The sequence below is a fragment of the Pongo abelii genome, chromosome 17 (assembly GCF_028885655.2).
Source record: "Pongo abelii isolate AG06213 chromosome 17, NHGRI_mPonAbe1-v2.0_pri, whole genome shotgun sequence".
Lineage (NCBI taxonomy): Eukaryota > Metazoa > Chordata > Mammalia > Primates > Hominidae > Pongo > Pongo abelii.
Genome location: NC_072002.2, coordinates 82,085,841 through 82,105,645, shown reverse-complemented (window position 1 = coordinate 82,105,645; position 19,805 = coordinate 82,085,841). Strand labels below are relative to the sequence as shown.

At 35.1% G+C, this 19,805-nt stretch overlaps 1 long non-coding RNA gene across 3 annotated transcripts in view; it reads right to left on the bottom strand.

Moving 5' to 3' along the window:
• Positions 1-439: 439 nt before the first annotated feature.
• Positions 440-19,805, bottom strand: part of LOC129051623 (uncharacterized) — a 110,058-nt gene continuing 90,692 nt past the window's right edge. The window contains exons 4-5 of one of the 3 annotated variants that reach the window (XR_008516002.2): positions 11,285-11,405; positions 6,927-10,275 (exon numbers count right to left, since the gene is read on the bottom strand). This is a non-coding gene — a long non-coding RNA (uncharacterized LOC129051623). Of the gene's footprint in view, positions 928-6,926; positions 11,406-19,805 lie in introns of those variants that run through there. The other 2 variants (XR_008516001.2, XR_008516000.2) reach the window with 2 other exon arrangements.

Here is a 19,805-nt window from a genome sequence, read left to right as displayed (position 1 = left end):
TACTTTTGATCCGCATATCCTTGGCCTCATCTCCCTGGCACAGAACTTCTAATTTCTACGTTCTTTCTTTTCAATATACCTAGCAGGCAACTATTTCTCTGGCTTCTCCACTTCCTCCAGGAGACTCGACATTCTCACATGGTTTCTGACTTTGCTCAAACCTTTCATTGTGGTGTCCTCTACCGTTTCCGCTGACAACAATCTATTTGCATCCTTCAGCACTTGCAGCAGGCCTACCAGTAGTTTAAAATACCACCCTACCAACTACACATGTCATAATAAGGGGATTTGGATATTTTGTTTATAATAGAATGAAAGTAGATTAAAATATATTTTAATATGAGGACATGGAAGAAAGAAAACAGAAAATTCATTTGCACAAAAACTCAAATTTATCAAAGCATAAAATATTTTTTTCATCTAAATTGAAAATGCAAGTTTTTGTTATACTGTGATTCTTTTTTATTTTTTACATTTTTTAATCTCTGCTCTACATTAATTTGGTAATGGGTGAAAATGTATATTTCACATGGAAGATGAAAGCTGTGTGAGGACTAAGTGCTTATTAAACCAGCGTTGAATGTGTTTTGGGGAGACATAGTTGAAGACTGACATTAAATATTCCAGAATTTTTGCCAAGTACACAATAACCGTAGGCAAAATGGTTGTAGCATGCAACAATAAAAAATCAAATTCATGAAATACATATTTGGATATACTTTATTTTTGGAGGGATGAGTTGTTTTAGAAATCTAAAAACATATAAATAAAACCATAGTTATAGACTTTTTTTAATATTTATTAATTCCTAAGGTTTTGACTTTTCCTCCCTGAAGGTTACCCATTGCCCGTATTCTCTGATTCCTGGCATCCTTGTTAATGTCCATGTTTCCGCAGCAGATTTTGATGGTGTCAACTCGAGACCATCTACAAAGAACATTTCATTTTATTATTTCCTGTTTTAAATCAGTATCTTGAATTTTATGCTAATATGAAGAAAAAACATGAGTCATATAATAACATTATATTAGTTATTAAATGATATGACATTTGGAGAAATATTATATTAATGTTTAAATACACGTTCCTGATATAAGAGGATACCTTAGCTGGTCTTATTTTCGTCTTAATAGAAAGAATGACTTATACAATATTTTATCTAGGTAAAAAGAACCACTCTTTCTATCTTTACATTATCCCTTTTGCCACATGTAATCAAGATGTGCTTTTAGCAAAATTGATTAAAGTAAAATAAATGAAAACAACAAAGGACACAAACTGTCCACTTCCTTTTTAGTCCCAGACTGCCTCCGGAGGCACAGAAATTGTCCCCCAGCAGCGCCTCTCCCAAAGCAGACGGCTTTCCTCCTTCCACATGAATATACTTGGAAGATTTTAGTGTTGCTGCCACAGTTAAAAGTGTAATGGCCATAAGTTTTATTTACAATTTCCTGATGTCGTGGCTTCAGGCACAAAATATCAGGAGGATAAGGAGAAAAACGCAAAATTAATCCAGGAAGGATGCAATCTGTCTAGAGTTTGGGAGTGTCTGTGTTTTACTTCTGCCCTACGCTTCCTAGATCACATTTGTATTCTTCAACTACCAGCGCCTCTGTTGAAACAGTACACATAAAGTTCATTAAGATATATTTATGTACAGATTTTTAGGAGAAATCCCTTCCTCAGCTTCTCTGGTTGGCTTTGAAGAATATTTTAAGATAGAGGAGCAAGGCCGGACACAGTGGCTTATGCTTGTAATCCAAGCATTTGGGAGGCTGAGGCAGGCTGACCACTAAGGGTCAGGCGTTCAAGACCAGCCTGGCAAACATGGCAAAACCCCGTCTCTACTAAAGATACAAAAATTAGCCTGGGGTGGTGGCATGTGCCTGTAGTCCCAGCTACTGGGGGTGCTGAGACAGGAGAATCGCTTGAACCCAGGAGGCAGAGGTTGCATTGAGCTGAGATGGCATCACTGTACTCCAGCCTGGGTGACAGAGTGAAACTCCGTCTCAAAAAAAAAAAAAAAAAAAGATAAAGGAGCTAGAAGAATGTCGCTGTGCTATACATCAAACTTCTTTAATTTCATGTGGTATGAAATGGTCTATCCATTTGGAAAAGGAGGGGAGAACATATCCTGCAATTTGACGGAGATGAGCCAAAAAAATGAGAACATTTAACAATCAAGATAAATGCAAAGGGTAGGCCATAAATGCAATGTTCATAGTTACATAAGCCAGGGTGTACTTTCGATTAATAATCAAAGACGGTCACATGGGAACATTTGAATTTCACAACAAAGCCTAGACATATTATGTGTTGCATTAACTTCCTATTCTTTTAAAGCTTAATAAAATAAAAGAAGAAAAAAGGGGAGATTGAGAAGGCAGGGAGGAGATAGTTCCAGATGAAGGAATGAAGGAAGGAAAAAGAGGAAGGGAGGAAGGAAAGCAGAAAAGTATTTTTCATCATTTAAAAAAACCCTAACCATATTTATATTCATAATTCAATGGAATTCAGAATATCCAAGGGGAACACGAACTATTTCTTCAATAATGCTATATATTAAGCAATGCCAAATGTCATTATCTGTCAATAACAAGCATTGTGCGAACTGACTGATTGATTGATTGACTCCTGTGGGGACAAATAGGAAGACTCAACTTCAGACTACATACTTGGGTTTGATTAAGAGCTGCTCCATGTGTCTTTTGGATCTAAGGCCAGAGGTCTCCACATAATACTAGAGTTAGCAAAAGCTGGTTATGCTTCCTAAAACTTCTTTTGAGAATTGGCACCTTGAAATTTCTGCCCTCATTCTGTTGGCATAAGACAGTCATCTGGCTGCCAATGTCAATGAGATGAGGAAAAACTTTCCATGTGTAGTGGAGGAAGATACAAAGTCAAATATCAAAGAGCACAGATAGACACAAGAAGTAGAGAGCGAAATGTTAAAAATAATAACTCAATTCACCCGTTTTCTAGGCTTATCAGAAAAGTCATTACAGTGAGGTAAATCCATAACAAGTTTTATTTAAATGCTAGTCAATACATTTCTCTTAAACACTTAGTATGAGTTAAGGGCTTTGTAATATATTACAGTTCTGAAGATTTATGCAGCTAAATTCAATTTTGAAGGGCTTACTCAGAGTTGCTTTGGAAACTAATTTAGTGTTTACTTCCTCTCTAGGGTAACTCTGAATGGCTTATGGGCTCAGAATTAAACCAAATTACTAGACTGAAGACACAAGAAGTACATGTTTTTAAAGTCTGTTGAAGAGTTTCTTTGTTGTTGTTTTTTATCAATATGCATAAATGTCTCAAGTGGATTCTTTCAATTGAAAGAAGTATCATTCAGTTATTTTCTGTGGGTAACATTTCTAGTAACATAATCTATACTTATCAGGTGCTTGATAAGTGTTTATTAAATCTATAATAATAATTTTCTTTCAGCAGGGTAATACATATTAATTTATAATGTAATGTGTATTATGCTAGATTTAAATTCAAATTTAAATATTTAATACATCATATTTTATCATGCAAGACAGGTCATGTATACTTTCTTTAAGAGTAAAAATTATCAGATTTGTGGGCCATTATTCAAAGTATATATATGTATAAATAAATATATGTATAAATCTATGTATATATTTACTGTACTTACATATGTATAAATAACTATATTTACTGTGAAGGAAAAAACCTTGGCTTGATTCCTAACACTAATTATTTCCACTGAAAAATAATAAAAGACAGTAATCAAAGAAGAAAGGGAATCATCTGTGTTTTCTCATTTCTGAATATCATGAACCAAACTACTAGGCATACTAAAATGTTAATCGTACAGTACGGTGACTGTACTTTATTATGATATATTGTATTCTTGAAGAATGTAAAGACAGTGGATGTTAAATATTCCCACTACGACATGATAACTATGTGAGGTAAAGCTGTTATTAATTGGTTATATTTAACCATTGCACAATGTTTATATACTTTAAACAGGTACATAATATATTAAATATTATCCACCAATTAAAAATGAAACAAAATCAATTCAAACAAAAATTGTCATTTCATCAATAGTAGTAATGTTTTACAATGACATGGGGCATTTTAGAATTAACTTTCTTACTTTCAATTTAGTTGTCTTCATATAGATGTGTGCATTCATGTAGTGCTGGTGATATCAATGACTGTGTTAGGGTGTGTTCATGCAGTGCTGGTAATAACAATGACTATTATAGTTGAAACAGTGCCCTACGGATCAATGAAACTATTCCTTCAGCTTTTCCCTAGACTATTTGTCCACAAACTGCCAAAGAATTTACAGTGGATAAAAAAGTGAAAGTTGTCTTTTTTTTCTGTTGTATACAATGTTAGTTTAGTGGTAACAGGGCAAATATAATAAACATTTTAGATAAGTATTCTATGAAGACAGTAATATCCTACTAGTCAAGTAAGGTTATATGGCCAACCCAGATTGAAGGGTCATGAAATAGACCTATTTCTTGATAGGAGGGAAAGTGTTTAGGGTTAAGTTTGCAATCTATCTCAATCTTTCCCCTGTTGTATAATTTTCACATTCCTCTTATGTGCAAAACATAATATCACTTCCATTCAAAGACTTTCTAAATTGTCATTCAATTATAACGTTAAATTCCAGGATCATAATTTCATTGCATCATCTATATCAGGTCCAGATGAAAATGAGACTCTTGTGGGAAAAACGTCTCTGGTATAGCATCTCTGCATCTGTAGGCCTCTGAACTAAGGAACAAATAATATCCTTTTCACACTTGGAATATGATGGCGAGACAATTTATAGATAACTGTAGCAAATGCTTACATTTGGATAACTGTAATAAATGCTCACTGGCCACTGGTCCATAAGATCTTAAAAATTCAATGTAATAAATGCTCACAGTATATGGATAATTCTAATAAATGCTCATCAGCCACTGGCCCATAAGATTTTAAAGATTCCATTGGATTCATGGTGCCAGGATCCCCTAAATAAGCAGTTGTGCCCATTGCTTAAATTGTACCTAGTTGTCATCTCCCTACTCCATTGCTCTCTGTCTCCTGCCTACACCATATGGAATCTTTACTCCACCTCCTGAGATGTCCCACATTTTTCTTATGAAATTGCCAATATTTGTAGCCAAATAACTTTCTCAACACATTTCCTGCTTGTAAAAAGTTGGCAACACCAAAGGCATGTCCCATATCGTATCCATGTGCAATTGTCCAGAAAATGTAATGAGGATAAAGATTCATCAAACAAGCTCTATACTTTGGTTACCTATGTACCTGTTACCATTTTCAAAAATCTAAAAACAGTCAATGTGGATGAGAGCTAATAGCTGCTTGTCAAATAAAGTTATAAAACCACCAAAAAAGGAGGCATTTTGAAATTTAAGCAATTTCATTCTCTTTTAGTTTAAAACACCATATTTTCCTTGAGAACTTTTGTGGGGATATTATGTATCGGTTTATATTCTATTCTATTAGGGGGAAAAAAAACTTACTTTTCTTTCTGAGACAACCCTCTCTCTACTTGGTGTGTTTTGACTTTTGTGAAACCAATTCTTCTAGTTGAGAGGGTTTAGTTGGCATTGTATTAAATCTTTTGAAGTTATTAATATGAAGTGCTATAACCACATCTTTGATATTAACTATGGCTTTAGGTCTCCTTTTGATTCAAGAACATTTTACTCACTCAGAGACTAGGGATCAGAGTTTATTTTCCAACCCAATAATTTATGGCTCCTCTATAACCCTTTAACTTACTCTTGCAATCATAACAGTTTCATCTATAGCTCATCTCTCTCTCTTGGAGTTCTTTATCATATGCAGCTGGAAACATCCAGCTGACACTTTCAATATTCTGTCTGGTGGTATCTTTGGACAATTCATGTTTATTAGGTATATTTTCTATCGACAAGTGACACAGGTTATAGTTCTGCCAATTGTTTCACAGCCACATAAATAGTCAGTTTTTCCACTCTTCAATAATACTTTCTGCCAGTCATGGTGGCTGATACCTGTAATCCCAGCACTTAGGGAGGCCGAGGTGGGTGGATCATGAGGTCAAGAGATGGAGACCATCCTGGCCAACATGGTGAAACCCCATCTCTACTAAAAATACAAAAGCAATAGCTGGGCATGGTGGCGCGTGCCTGTGGTCCCCGCTATTTGGGAGGCTGAGGCAGGAGAATCACTTGAACCCGGGAGACGGAGGTTGCAGTGAGCCGAGATCATGCCACTGCACTCCAGTCTGGTGACAGAGCGAGACTCCGTCTCAAAAATAAATAAATACAAACATACATACATACATAAATACATACATAAATAAATAATTTCTGCACTGTTTCTCTAGCCTTTTTCCAGCAGAGTGCTTGGTGGCCCTTCATTCTCTATCACCCAATTCCAAAGTCGATGCCATATGTTTTAAGCTTTGTAAAGACCCATTTCTAGGTATCAATTACTGTACCAGGTAGCTTTTTTACCTTGTAACAAACTATACCAGAAGTTAGTAGCTAACAAGAACAACACACATAAAGATTCATTTACATAAATTGTGTGATTGCCCTGGCTTAGTCAGCTTCGTTGCTCGCACCTCTAAGATGAGTGAGGGTTGGAAGCTGCTGTCTGTTGTTTAGCAGGCTGGTGGTTAAGCTGGGCCAGTTTATTACTTCTTCCTTGTGGTCTCTCATTGTCTAGTTGCCTAGTTTGGCCTTATTCATAGAGGCTAGACAGCAGCAGCTGACATTCAAACACTTTCAATGCTCTGTGTGCCTCAGGGGACTGGTAGTGTTCTAATCACCACTGCAAGTAAAGTGTGCTAGTCATTGCATGGCCAGCTCATATCCAAGGGTGGAGATACACATTACATACTTTGATGCTGGGGTCGGGGCGGGGTGGGGGGGGTAATTTGTCATCATTTTTAACTCTATGATAGTATGTTTCTATTTGTTCTTTTCTGTTTCTTAAAACAGAAGAAGAAAACCACCCACGGATAGTTGCTGGCCTCCCCAGCTAGCCCAGAAATGGATACACAAACAACAGACCTAAGTTCAACACACAGAAAGGAGCCATGGCCAGCCAGAGCTTTAGCTTTAAGTAGAGCCACTCAGACAGCTCGCCACCAGTAACTTGATGTCCAGCAAACACATACACAAAAGAATATGTGAGCATTGCTTCACACCACTGCACTTCAAAATGGATTATTATACAGCAATAACTAGCCAATGCAGAAATTAGCCCTTAAACACTGAGTGCTTCTATAACAAAGTATTTAAGTATGTGGTAACTGACTTGGAGGTAGGTGAAATATAGCAAGTTAAATAATAGAGAAAATGGGAATCATTTTCAAAAATTAGTATAGGAAGCTGCAAAAAGAGTAATACATGCTATGTTGTGGTGACGTATCTGTTAAAACTGCCTCCTGAAATAATCGGAAAGAAGAACATAGAGAAAACTAACAGCAGAAGATCAAGCAGTATTTGTCCAGTGTCATCTCAGAGTTGTTATAAACCAGTGACTGCTATGCACCTTTTATTTTTTCCATTTTACTTATAGTAGCTTGTCTCTAATCTCTCATTACACGTTTGTTTTAGACAGGATATTACCTTTGCTGTTTAGGATCTAACTCTCCAGATTCAGTGGAGGCTGATACATTGAGGTGTGCTGCAACTTGCTAAATTTGAAGCCTAGGGTTATGATAGTTTAGATATTTGGGAGTCTTGATAGGGAGATTAGAGTATTTATTTTGCAACAGAGCACATGGTGGTAGACTGAATTATTAGCCCCAGTTCATCATCTCTCCCTGTACCTTGGCCCTGTGCCACGTGACTTTGCAGTTATAGTCTCTGTCATGTGGAAGCATGAACGTACCCCTTTAATATAGGGTCAGGCCTAGACCTTGCCTTGGAAAAATGGAACATGGGGTAAGTGGCAGTGTGCTGTTTCCCAACCTCAGCCTTCAGAGGAATTGTGTGTTTCCAGTTGCCTTTTGAGCTTCTTCCAACACCACAATAAAAGCTTTCTCTAGGTAATTTCTTCTCCACTACCTTGTACCCCACAGTGGGATCACACAGAACATATTTAACCTGGCAGGAGGCAACATGCAGTGGTTAGTGAGTCCAGTGAGACCTGCAGCTTGAACCATATCATCCAGCCTCACGCATTCTACATTAGCCACAACCAGACACACTTAAGTGTGAGTGAGAATAAATGGTTGTTACTATATGCTGCCAAGTTTGGAGTGTTTTTAGTGAATCAGCATATGATTAATACATGTAAATCGATGACCAGATGACTGGGTGGCGGGCAGATACACTGAAGACCTTATCTGTACTATCTGGGTTGGTTTATGTCAGATAAACTACAAAAGTTCACAATGTCTACCTAATTATTTCTCTGTCTAAATCAATACATTTTCTTTCTTCATGCTTCAATGATAAGAGCTGCATGTGATGTTAAGAACAAATGGAATCAATCTGTTTTCCTTGCTGTAAATTTTCTTGATGAACAAGAAACCAGTAGATAATTTTTTTTATTGATGCATAGGATATCTTCAAGAAATTCTAAAAATCTCAGCTTTATATTTATACAGTCAGATACCTGGCTAATGAAAGCAAGGTCACAAAATAGCAAATGGTACAGTTCAGCCCAATTTTGAAAAGCTTTTATTTTTAATTCAATTTGTGCGTGAACAATTTTACCTAAACCATTGCTTGAATCTCTCTGTTTGGGTATTTGTTAACAGTAGTTAATAGCAATTCTAGAAATGAGAAATTTTTGATATAACAAAAGTTTAGTCGAGAATAATTTAATAGAGAAAATGGAATAAAAAGTGAGGACTTTAAGAATTACCTTCACTATAAATGAAACACCACCAAACACATACATACATGCTCCCAGGAACCAAGGTATTTTTCACTGGGGCAATGACTAACCCCAGGAATGCGTGAAGGGAGAGGTCCCTACCTTAGATCTTTACAAATTACCAATTTGTTTCTGTAGTACCTGGCTTTTCCATCATATTTATCTGTGCCAAGACACACAGCACTGATTACTTCCATGATTGAGTTAGCATATTTACTTCTGCTTCTCATCTTTATGTACACTTCGTCTCAAAATACAGCCAATAAAATAGACAATATGTCATTAAAAATAAATATCTTCTTATCTGCTACTCAAAAGACCTATATGATATAAAGGCACTGGAGTGAAACCTTTTTCCAGTTTAAATAAACTCTATTACCAAATTCTACAAGTTTCTTGTACAAAGTATATTTGATCACCTTTTGTGGTGCGGTGAGATACTGTTTATAAAAGTTGACGGTTTTAGGAGGAGAAAGGATTCTTAGGGGTTTAAATACTGCTTGAGCACTTCTCCACTTGTTTCAGAATCGAGCCCTTCAGCTGTTATTTTCCATGAAACATAATGATGATTTGTCTGCAGCAGCCAAATGGGTGGCAGCTTTTTAAGTATTTCGTAGTCATGTCATGTTTATGAGAATACCAAAAAATGATCCTCGGTTCTTATAAACATGCCACATATGAAGTTCTACCATTTGTTTTAGTAGGGGGTTTTCTTGTCTTTGGGTGTTTTATTTATATTGCTTATTTTATTCTGAAGGTCTTGTTCAAGTATTTATCTACAAAATGAGAGAATCAAACTTCAAAAAGGTAGGAGGGCAGACTAAAAGGGCAAGTCTCTGAAATTTTCTAGACACAGTCCAATATCCCTGCAGCAAGTTGTTATTCCTGCTGTTGTGTAACCACAGGTGCAAGTTGCCTTTGATTAAGTAATTGGGTTCAGGAAACTCTCAGGCATGAACACACAATTATTGCTTCTGTTTGCTTTTTTGCTCCTCTGACCCACAAAAAGACATCTGGCTCAACTGTGCCATCAGGAATAAAGGGAAGAAAATTGAACAATTGATTCAAATTTTAGATTTTAAAACTTCTTACAAATCTTCTTTTCAACAAAAAGGAAACAGGAATTCGTTCTTGACGGCCGTTAAGAGAAGTAACAGGGAATCAGAAATAAAACCTGTATCGATTCAAAATAATAACTTTAATTTTTAGGTAATGTTGTTACACACTTTCATAAGAAATAAATTGACACTTTAGTCTTTGTGGTCATCATTGAACAGTGAGTAATATCCAAAATGAAATCAGACACTGAGGAAGAATCGTGGGGATGTGGATGCACTTCTTTCTTTCTCCTTCTTCAATATTATTTTTGAAACTTCCATATCACTGGTTTTCAATTTTAAGAAGAAAAATAATAAATCATCAAGATACATACTGTTCAGAGATTTGGTGAGTTGCATATTCTGTACTCATACCAGTTTAAAATACAGCTAACTATGGAGACAGATTATGTTTTCTGATACTGTCAAATATTCCATTTTTATCACAACAATGACATTTCTTATGTGATAACATAGGTAATGGCTTATGGAAAATCATATTTATTGTTCAACCGGTTACTATGATGAATTGTATTCTCAGATATCACATCTGACAACTCAGTTATTAAGCATAATATCTAGGCTTTAAAATGTGATTCAATGTATATTTTATGACTGGCTATAGAGTGGCAGGTCAAAGGTGAAACTTATTGCTCACTACTGACACTACTGCAATCATCTCTCTGTTTTGAAATATTTTAAACATCTCAATACCCTTCCAAGTTTACTCTACTCCTACTATGTAACATATACTTTTAAACAATGTTCTCTCCTTGGAATTCTAGAGGCCAGTTTAGAATATTAGCTTATAAGAAATAAGAAAATGAGAAAATAAGAAGCAATATTTTAATATTCTATACTCTGTAGTTGATTAAAAAAATCTAACCTCAGGGAACATATGGTTACCTCTGGAGAACTGTCTGGGTTCAGAAACAAATTTCAAGTGATGTAAACAGATGAGAAAGCTTTTTCAAACACCGATATTATTACTATGAAGTTTTAGTGACAAATTTTAGCTTAAAAGGTAATTTTGTAAAAATATACACGCATAAACATACATGAAAGTATTCCTACATTTAAATGGAACTATTCATCATGGTAAGAAACTGTTAGGAAATTCAGTAGGCTTTCTCCCATTGTGGTAAGATGAATGATGAATCAGATGCAAGGCAGGGTTCCTTAATAATTTATTGAGTCATGAGTTATGGTTTTGTTCAATTGAAAATTATTAGATGGGTTTGCCTCAGGCAAAGACCATAGTGTATGGAAAGGGAAAATAGATTAAGCAAACATACCATGAATTTAATCATCTTGAACAGTGTACTGGATAAAGGTCCTGAAGCACTTATCATTAATTCCGGGGAAAATTTTGCCCCTCCACAACATAATCACAAGATGGTAGTTATCAGTACAGTTCTGTAAATGGGATGTTCATAATGAATAGTTAGTGTAAGTCATTACTTTCACCCAATGTTCTTCCTTGTGAATGAGGATAAGGAAAAATGCAGAAGCCAGAGTTTGAGTTTTTTTATTAACAGGTAATATTTTTCTATCTATAATCATTAATTTATATTTCTCACCCATTTAACATACTTTATTGAACACTAATTTTGTGATAGAGAAACTGTTCAGAGCTCATTGTGAAGAACCACTTTTACATAAATTTTTGGTGGTGGTCACTTTTGAAGAGAGGACAGTTTTACATGGGCTGTCTTAGGCTAAGACATTTGTAATGTTGTTCAGGTTTGGCCAAAATAATAAAATTAATGTATAAGTAAAATTAAAACCTCAATAACATCTCTTTATAATTTTTGAGAAGTTAACATATATTTATTCTTGTATAAAATAAAGCAATGATCTGTTAAACACTGTATAAGTAATAATTAGTTAAAGAGTATAAGCTAATGTTAACCTCTAATGATTATGTATTTAGTTTCATAATTTTGGAGTTTTGTTTTAGGAGGTTTTTCATGATGTCTCAGATTGTTCTTTACCTAATGATTCCTCAGAAAATTGTATTATCCTGGCCAAAAAACAACACACACACACATACACACACACACACACACACACACACACACACACAAGTTATATTGGTTTTATTTCCCTCCATGATAAATATCCAATGTAAATCTCAATATACCGGGATGTATGACTCTCAATGGCAAAAACGTATGGTCATATTTAAATTATAATGTTTATTTAGCAGCAAGCTTTCACTGAAATGCTGCTCTTAAAAACTAAAGGGGAACATTCTACTGATTTTGGGTAGTAAGACATTTTAGCCACCTATCTCTAGGCTTCAGAGGCAACCCAGTAACTGACTCATAATGGTCAACCTCAGGTGCCCTTTGACTGAGGCTATAGATGCAATCTAGATTCCTGTACTGCTCTGGCCAGAGGTGTCTGTTCATTTCTACAGAATATTACAGAGAAAACTACAAATGTTCTTACATATTAAGTACATATTTTTATAAAAAAATGAAGTGTTCATAGACTCAAATTAATCTCGAGTTTCAATGCAATCTCTATCAAATTACCAATGACGTTATTCACATAAATAGAAAAAATTCCTAAAATTGATATGGAACCACAACAGACTCTGAATTGCCAAAGTAATCCTGAGCAAAAAAGAACAGAACCAGATGCATCATGTTACTTGACTTCAGAAAATACTAGAAAGCTCTAGTAACCAAAAAAGCAAAATTATTGGAATAAAAATAGACATGGAACAAGATGGAAAACCCATAAATAATTCCAAGCAATTACAGCCAACTGAATTTCACCAAAGGTGCCAATAATCTCTAATGAGAAGAGAACAGTTTCTTCAAGAAATGGTGCTAAGAAAACTGGATATTCACATGTATAGAAATAAAATTAGAACCTTATCTCACACCATATTACAAAATCAACTCTAAATGGATTAAATACTTAAATGTAAGACCTGAAACAGTGAAATCACCACACAAAACCGTAGGGAAATTCTCCAGGACATTGACCTGGGCAATGGTTCTTTGGATACGATTCCAAAAGAAAATGCAGCAAACATAAAAATAGACAATGGATTTTATCAAACTCAAAAGCTTCTGCACAGCAAAGAAAACAATAAACAGGATGAAAAGACAACTTATAGATGGGGGAAAATATTTCTAAACTATACATCTGATAATGGGTTAATATCTAAGATATGTAAGGAACTCAACTCAATAGCAAAAGAACAGCTATCCCAATTACAAATTGGTCAAAGGAACTGAATGGACAGTTCTTAAGGAAGATGTACAAGATGTACAAATGGCCAATGGGTATATGAAAAATGGTCAGCCTCTCTAATCATCTGGGAAATGCAAATTAAAACCATGATGAGATCTCATCTTATACCCATCAGAATGGTCATTATCAAAAAGACAAAAGATAAGAAGTGTTGATGAGCATGTGGGGAAAACAGGACTCTTGCACACTATTGGTGGCAATGTATATTAGTGTAGCAATTATGAAAAACAGTAGGGAGGTTCTTCAAAACATTAAAAATAAAACTTCCATATAAGTTAACAATCCTACTACTGGCTATGTGTTCAACAGAAATGAAATTAGTATGTCAAAAAAAATCTGTACTTTTATGTTTATTTCACCTTTACTCGCAATTAACAGAATTATTTTAAAAACCACCCAAACACACTTTTTACTCCAGTATTTATCACATATTTTGTGTAATAATCTGTGAGTTGCTGGTGCATCAGAACTGAACAAAACAGTCAAATATTTTCACCCTCATAGACATTATATTCTAGTGCAGCAAAATGATAAGAAAAATAAAATCAAGTATAATAAACGGTATACGAAACATGCTGTGGATAACATAAAGCAAAAAAAAGTCGTGAGTAGAAGGGTTGTAATTCTAAGTGTGTGTTTCATAAATTATATGGATGCCTTAGTGAAAATATAATATTTGAACCAAGAGCAAAGGTGAATAGGGCATAAAACTGTTATCTTTGAAAAAAGTGTTCCGGACAGAGAGGATACGTATTTAGTCTTCGAAAATGGGTATTGGAGTGGGAGCATAATTCCCCCCCCAGCCCCACCCTACAATAATAAATAACTTTTAAGAGATTGAAAGTACTTTGCTTTTACTGTGAATACAGTGGGATGCTAGCATGGAGTTGGCATGATCTGAAATTGAAATTGACTGGATAGCTCTGACTGCTCTTAGAAAATAAACTGAGGAACAAGAGTAGAAGTGGGGTGATTATTGGAAAAGAAGACTATTTCAAAAAGTGTAAAGATAAATTGCAGTTATGTGTGCTACACTGATAGTGGTTAAAATGATGCAAAGTGTTCTGATTTTGGATATATTCTTAAAAGGTGGGTTTCTGATAGAGTAGATATTTGGGTAAGGGGGAGAAGTAAAGAGTGATTTTTAAATGTGTTTCTGCTGAGAAATTGGAAGAAATGGAAAAGACACTGATTGGGATGCAGAAACCTGAGGGAAGAGGAGAGAGGGAATTATTTTTTCTTGTTTTCTTTTTTTATTATTTCAAGTTAGATTTATTTTTTTCCCTGAGAGGAGGTGCAGATGAAGATCTTATTTTGGGTGCATTTAGTTTGAGATGCTTATATCCTAGTGAACAGATCATGCAGGCATTTGGATATAAGAGTGAGGAACTGGAGAACAGGTCTGGATTGGACATACAAATTTTGAATAAGTTGGATTTTAGAAAGCATTTAGAAATATTAGACAATAAAAATTGCTTTAGGATTGAGCACAGATAGAAAAGAATTCTAAAGACAATGCCCTATAGCCCTTCATATTTAAAAGTCTTTGGTATAAGGAAGAACAGACCAGAGTCTGAGAGTCCAGTGATGTTGGTGAAAAGCCAGAAGAAAGTGGCATCCAACCGAGTGAAGAGACTTTTTCTAGCAGCAGGACATGATCAACTATACCAAATCCTGTTGGTGTGACTTAAAACCACTCATATTAATTTAAATGCTCAATGAATTGCAATCAGTAAACAATCCATACTATCTTTTAAATCCACTAAATTACAATTAGTGAATAGTTTCCTAGAAATATTTTCCACAAATAAGGTTATTGTTCTTCTAAAAGCCAGGATCTCATATTTGATAAATATTTTTCCTTTAAATCACTAAATATTCCATATGAACACCCACTTGAATTCATGTGTTTTTCTCAAATGTTCTTACACTTATTTTCTATACGTACATTCTTTATTAAAACTATTATCTGCTAAAAAATTAAGCTCACTAAATATTCATACAGTACTGCTTCTGGTTTCCTTTTCACTATTTACTTACACTTATTTTTTTCACATTCGTTTTCTACCACGTCTGCTTAATTACTGTTGAGGAGATCATTGTCCATAATCTGCAAAGTTTCATCCCACAAAAGAATTTAAAAAACTGATAGCGTTTCTGACAAAATAAGGTAAGCGCTAATATGTTCAGAAGGTTATTCTTATATTACCACAAATGTAGCCCTTCCAAAGAAAGGAGAAAATTGAAAGGTCTAAAATCGTATGTCACCAGAATTTTAAACTAATATAAAAGTTGTCATAGGTTCTTTTAAAAAAGGTCACTACTAATTGTTTAATGAGATGAGGAGTAGAGGTTTATCCAAAAGGCTGAGAATCTGACGGGGAAATGTCATAGTTCGCAATTTCCAGGATGTTACTTTACAGGTTATTTGGTGCTTCAGAGAATAATGTAAAAATGTGGCATAAATTCTGTTTTATTAAATTATGTGTTCATCTTTCCATAAGAGTTTAAAAATTTCCTATAGTTTTAAAAGATTCCATAGTATTTGTTGAAGAAGTTACTGGGGAGCATAAATTCATAGATCAGCAAAGGCCTTGGTTATTACAAAAAGGAGATTATTTGCTCCCTATTAGCAAAGTTTCTGGAAACAAACTTCTACCCTGACCCATAAAAATAAAATAAAAATAATAAAACTGATGATCATAAGATGCCTACCTATTTTACCTAATGATTACTTACATAATTAAATTATTTCCCCAAATGTCTATAACAGAGGTAAAATGATCACTCATTTAATAAACAATTATTGTATATTAGCTCTGTTTATATTTACCCGGAGAAATACATGTAATATATGTTACATGTTTAAAAACAGCTAATTCTAATACGTTTAGAAATTGATACCACTTAAAATAATAAAAATGATAATTGGGTCTGTTGAGTGTGTGTGTGTGTGTGTGTGTGTGTGTGTGTGGTGCATATTACAGGCAGGAAAGGGAAAGCACACTTAAATATGCTTAGCTGAGTGGACTACTTACATATTTATGTACAGGGTAAGGGGAAAAATAATGAGAGACAGTGAAAGAGCCATGACCTAACAACAGAGGGAAGCAGTTATCATCCTTGGAACTGAAGGAACAAGAAAAGAAAACAGTGTTCCTGGAGCTCAGCCAGAGTTTGAGATGTGGAAGAGGAGTTGTTCAATAGGAGCTGACACTCAAGAGGAGTGCACTCCCTGCAACTCCACAGCAAGACACCGTGGAAACAGAAGAGACCAACACTGCACCCTCTGCTTTTGCCCTCTTGCCTCTTGCCATTGCCCCCTATTGCCTAAGTTCTCCCGCAACTGGACGCCAAGGGGAACCTGGGAACCTAGGTGATGGAAATCCTAGAAGTCATCCTCCTTGAACAAAACAAGAAAGAAAAAAGTGAAAGGAATCTGGTAAACAGAATTTCCATAATGGTTTACTAAAATTAGAATAAGTATATGTAATACTGAACACAAAGATACAAAATTCTTTCAGTTATCGTCACACACTAATGCCAATTCAGTCAAACCCCAACATGGAACCTATATGCAATGTTATGTACCACTAACACTCTTTAGTAAGACTCCAGAGAAAGGAGGAAAGTAAACAATTAATATGAAATGTAGATGTGAAACATAATGGCTCCATAGCTGACCAGAAGAACTGGGATTATCATCAGAGCTTTCTTCCAAAATGCATTTCGTGTTCCCCTTATTTGCCACAGAACCTCTTCTAGGTGGAGACTGATCTAGTGAGGAGATCAAAGCCATCATTCCAAAAGGAGCCATAGTATTAGGATCCCATATGGATTGGGTATCTGCTGTTTCCTAGTGATTAGCATTATCATACATGGGGACACTAAGAGACAAGCGCCCTAGTTTCTGACATTGTCCTACTTGCCCCTATTGTATATAATTAACCAAATTTATCCTTTGCAATTAGTATCAACAGTAAGCCCATTCTCTGCCTGTTGACTCAGCAGCATGAAGAGACTCACTTAGAGCAGGGACTTTTCCACTTAAACTTCTTGAGTATAAAGAAACCATGCCTGTTTTTCTTGTTTAAAATTCCTACATTAATTGAAAGTTCTTATTGCTGAAGTGGTAGTGTACAGACAACCAACGGAAGGAGGTTGCAGTAATCCATGTAGTAATGAATTAGGTAGAGACATCAGTATATGCACAGACTTGACTTTGTTAGGTGCAGATGGCTAAGAATCCAAGAGCACACCTAGCACTGGGATCTCAGTTTTCAGTACCATTCTTCAATGAAAGGAGCCAGGACACTGTAGAGAAGTGGGTGACTCTAGGACAGAGAGAAGAAACATAGAAAGTGCATCAAGAGCATTTCGTGGTGCCAGAAAGAAAGAACATGCTAAAAAAAAAAAATCCCAAGAAACAAGAAAAACACATTGATAGGGTAGGTCAAGGACTCCAACAGAAAGAGCTCCTGATGTCCAAAACGGAAACTATTTGAGCAAAAGCCAAAAGCAAAAATTAATATTGGATTTAACCCAAAGTATGAAATAAGTATACATGAGTCCATACTATATAACAATTGAATAAACAATAAAAGTAGAAATGGAGAGAAATCTTCCTTACAGAACTCCAAATAACTTACGTAACCACTCTGCCGTCAGGGGCAGTGAATGTAGCCCTTCACTTCAAGAGTGGTTTGTGTATAATGATTTCCTTCAAAAAACAAAATAAAACAAAAAATAAAAAGTATCAAAAGGTGGAGAAAAGGAGAGTAACTTTACTGTGGTGAAACCTGACAAAAAGGAGAGTAACTTTACTGTGGTGAAACCTGACAAGTACTACGTTAGTCAGATAGGCAAAGTTAACATCCACACTGATAAATCTTGTTGAGAGTACATGTTCTTAGCAGAATTAAAATGGTCCATTACCTCTACGGTCTTTCTCTCAAAAACCCATAACCCCAGAAATTTTGTTGCTTAGCATAATGTTATCTAGATTCATTCACATTGTAGGATACACAGCACTTCATTACATTTTATATTTACCATGATTAGTTTATCTATTCATCAATTGATGGACATTTGGGTTGTTTTAACTTTTAGGCTATTGTGAATAATTCCCCTATGAACATTCATGAATAATAATTTCTTTGAGTGCCTTTTTCAATTATTTTGGGTATATACGTAGGAGTGGAATTGCTAGGTCATGTGGTAATTTGATGTTTAATTTTTTGAGAAACTGCCAAACTTTTCCCACAGTGGCTGTACCATTTTGCATTCCTACCACCAGTGCATTAGGATTTTACTTTATTTTTTTGGCATCTTTGCCAACACTTGTTATTTTCCAATTATTTGGTTATACCAACCCTAGAAAGTATAAAAATGTATCTAATTGTGGTTTTGATTTGCATTTCCTTAATGAGTAAAGGTATTCGGCATCTTTCATGTGCTTATTGGCTATTTGTATTTATTTATTTTTGTAGAAATGTCTATTTAAGTAATTTACCCATTTAAATTTTTTCCAACTTTTATTTTATATACAGGGAATATTTGTTCAGGTTTGTTACCAGGGTACGCTGCATGATGCTGAAGTTTGGAGTAAAAATGATCCCATCCCTCAGGCATTGAACATGGTACCCAATAGTTAGTTTTTCAACCCTTGTCCCCTCCATCATTCCTGCTTCTATTGTTGTCATCTATTGTTGTCATCGTTATGTACATAACTCTCTATTGTTGTCATCGTTATGTACATGAATATCCAAAATTTAGCTCCCACTCAGATACAAGAATATGTGGTATTTGGTTTTCTGCTATTGTATTAATTCACTTAGGATAATGGTCTCCAGTTGCATCCCTGTTGATACAAAGGATAAATATATATATATATATTTGTTTTTTATGACTACATAATATTTCATGGTGTATATGTACCATATTTTCTTTATCCAATACACTGTTGATGGGCATATAGGTTGATTCCTTTGATCCTTGCTCTTGTGAATAGCACTGCAATGAGCATAAGAGTGCATGTATCTTTTCGGTAGAACAATTTATTTTCTTTTGGATGTGTAACCAGTAATGGGATTGCAGGGTCAAATGGTAGTCCTGTTTTAAGTTTTTACAGAAATCTACAAATTGCTTTCCATAGTGGCTGAACTAATTTATTTTCCCACCAACAACCCTTTTCTCTTCAGCCTTACCAACATCTGCTGGTTTTTGAATTTTTAATAATAGCTATTCTGAGGTGTGAGATGGTATCTTATGGTGGTTTTGATTTTCATTTCTCTGATAATTAGGGACGTGGAGCATTCTTCATATGCTTGTTGGTTGCTTGTATGCCTTCTTCTGAGAAGTGGTTGTTCATGTCTTTTGCCTATATTTTAATGGAGTTGTTGTTTTGTTTGTTCAACTTCTTCAATTCATGGTAGAATCTGGATAACTACACATCCTCATTGGATGTGTAGTTAGTATTTTGCCCGTTCTGTAGGTTGTCTGTTTACTATGTTGAAAGTTTCTTTTGCTGTGCAAAAGCTCTTCAGG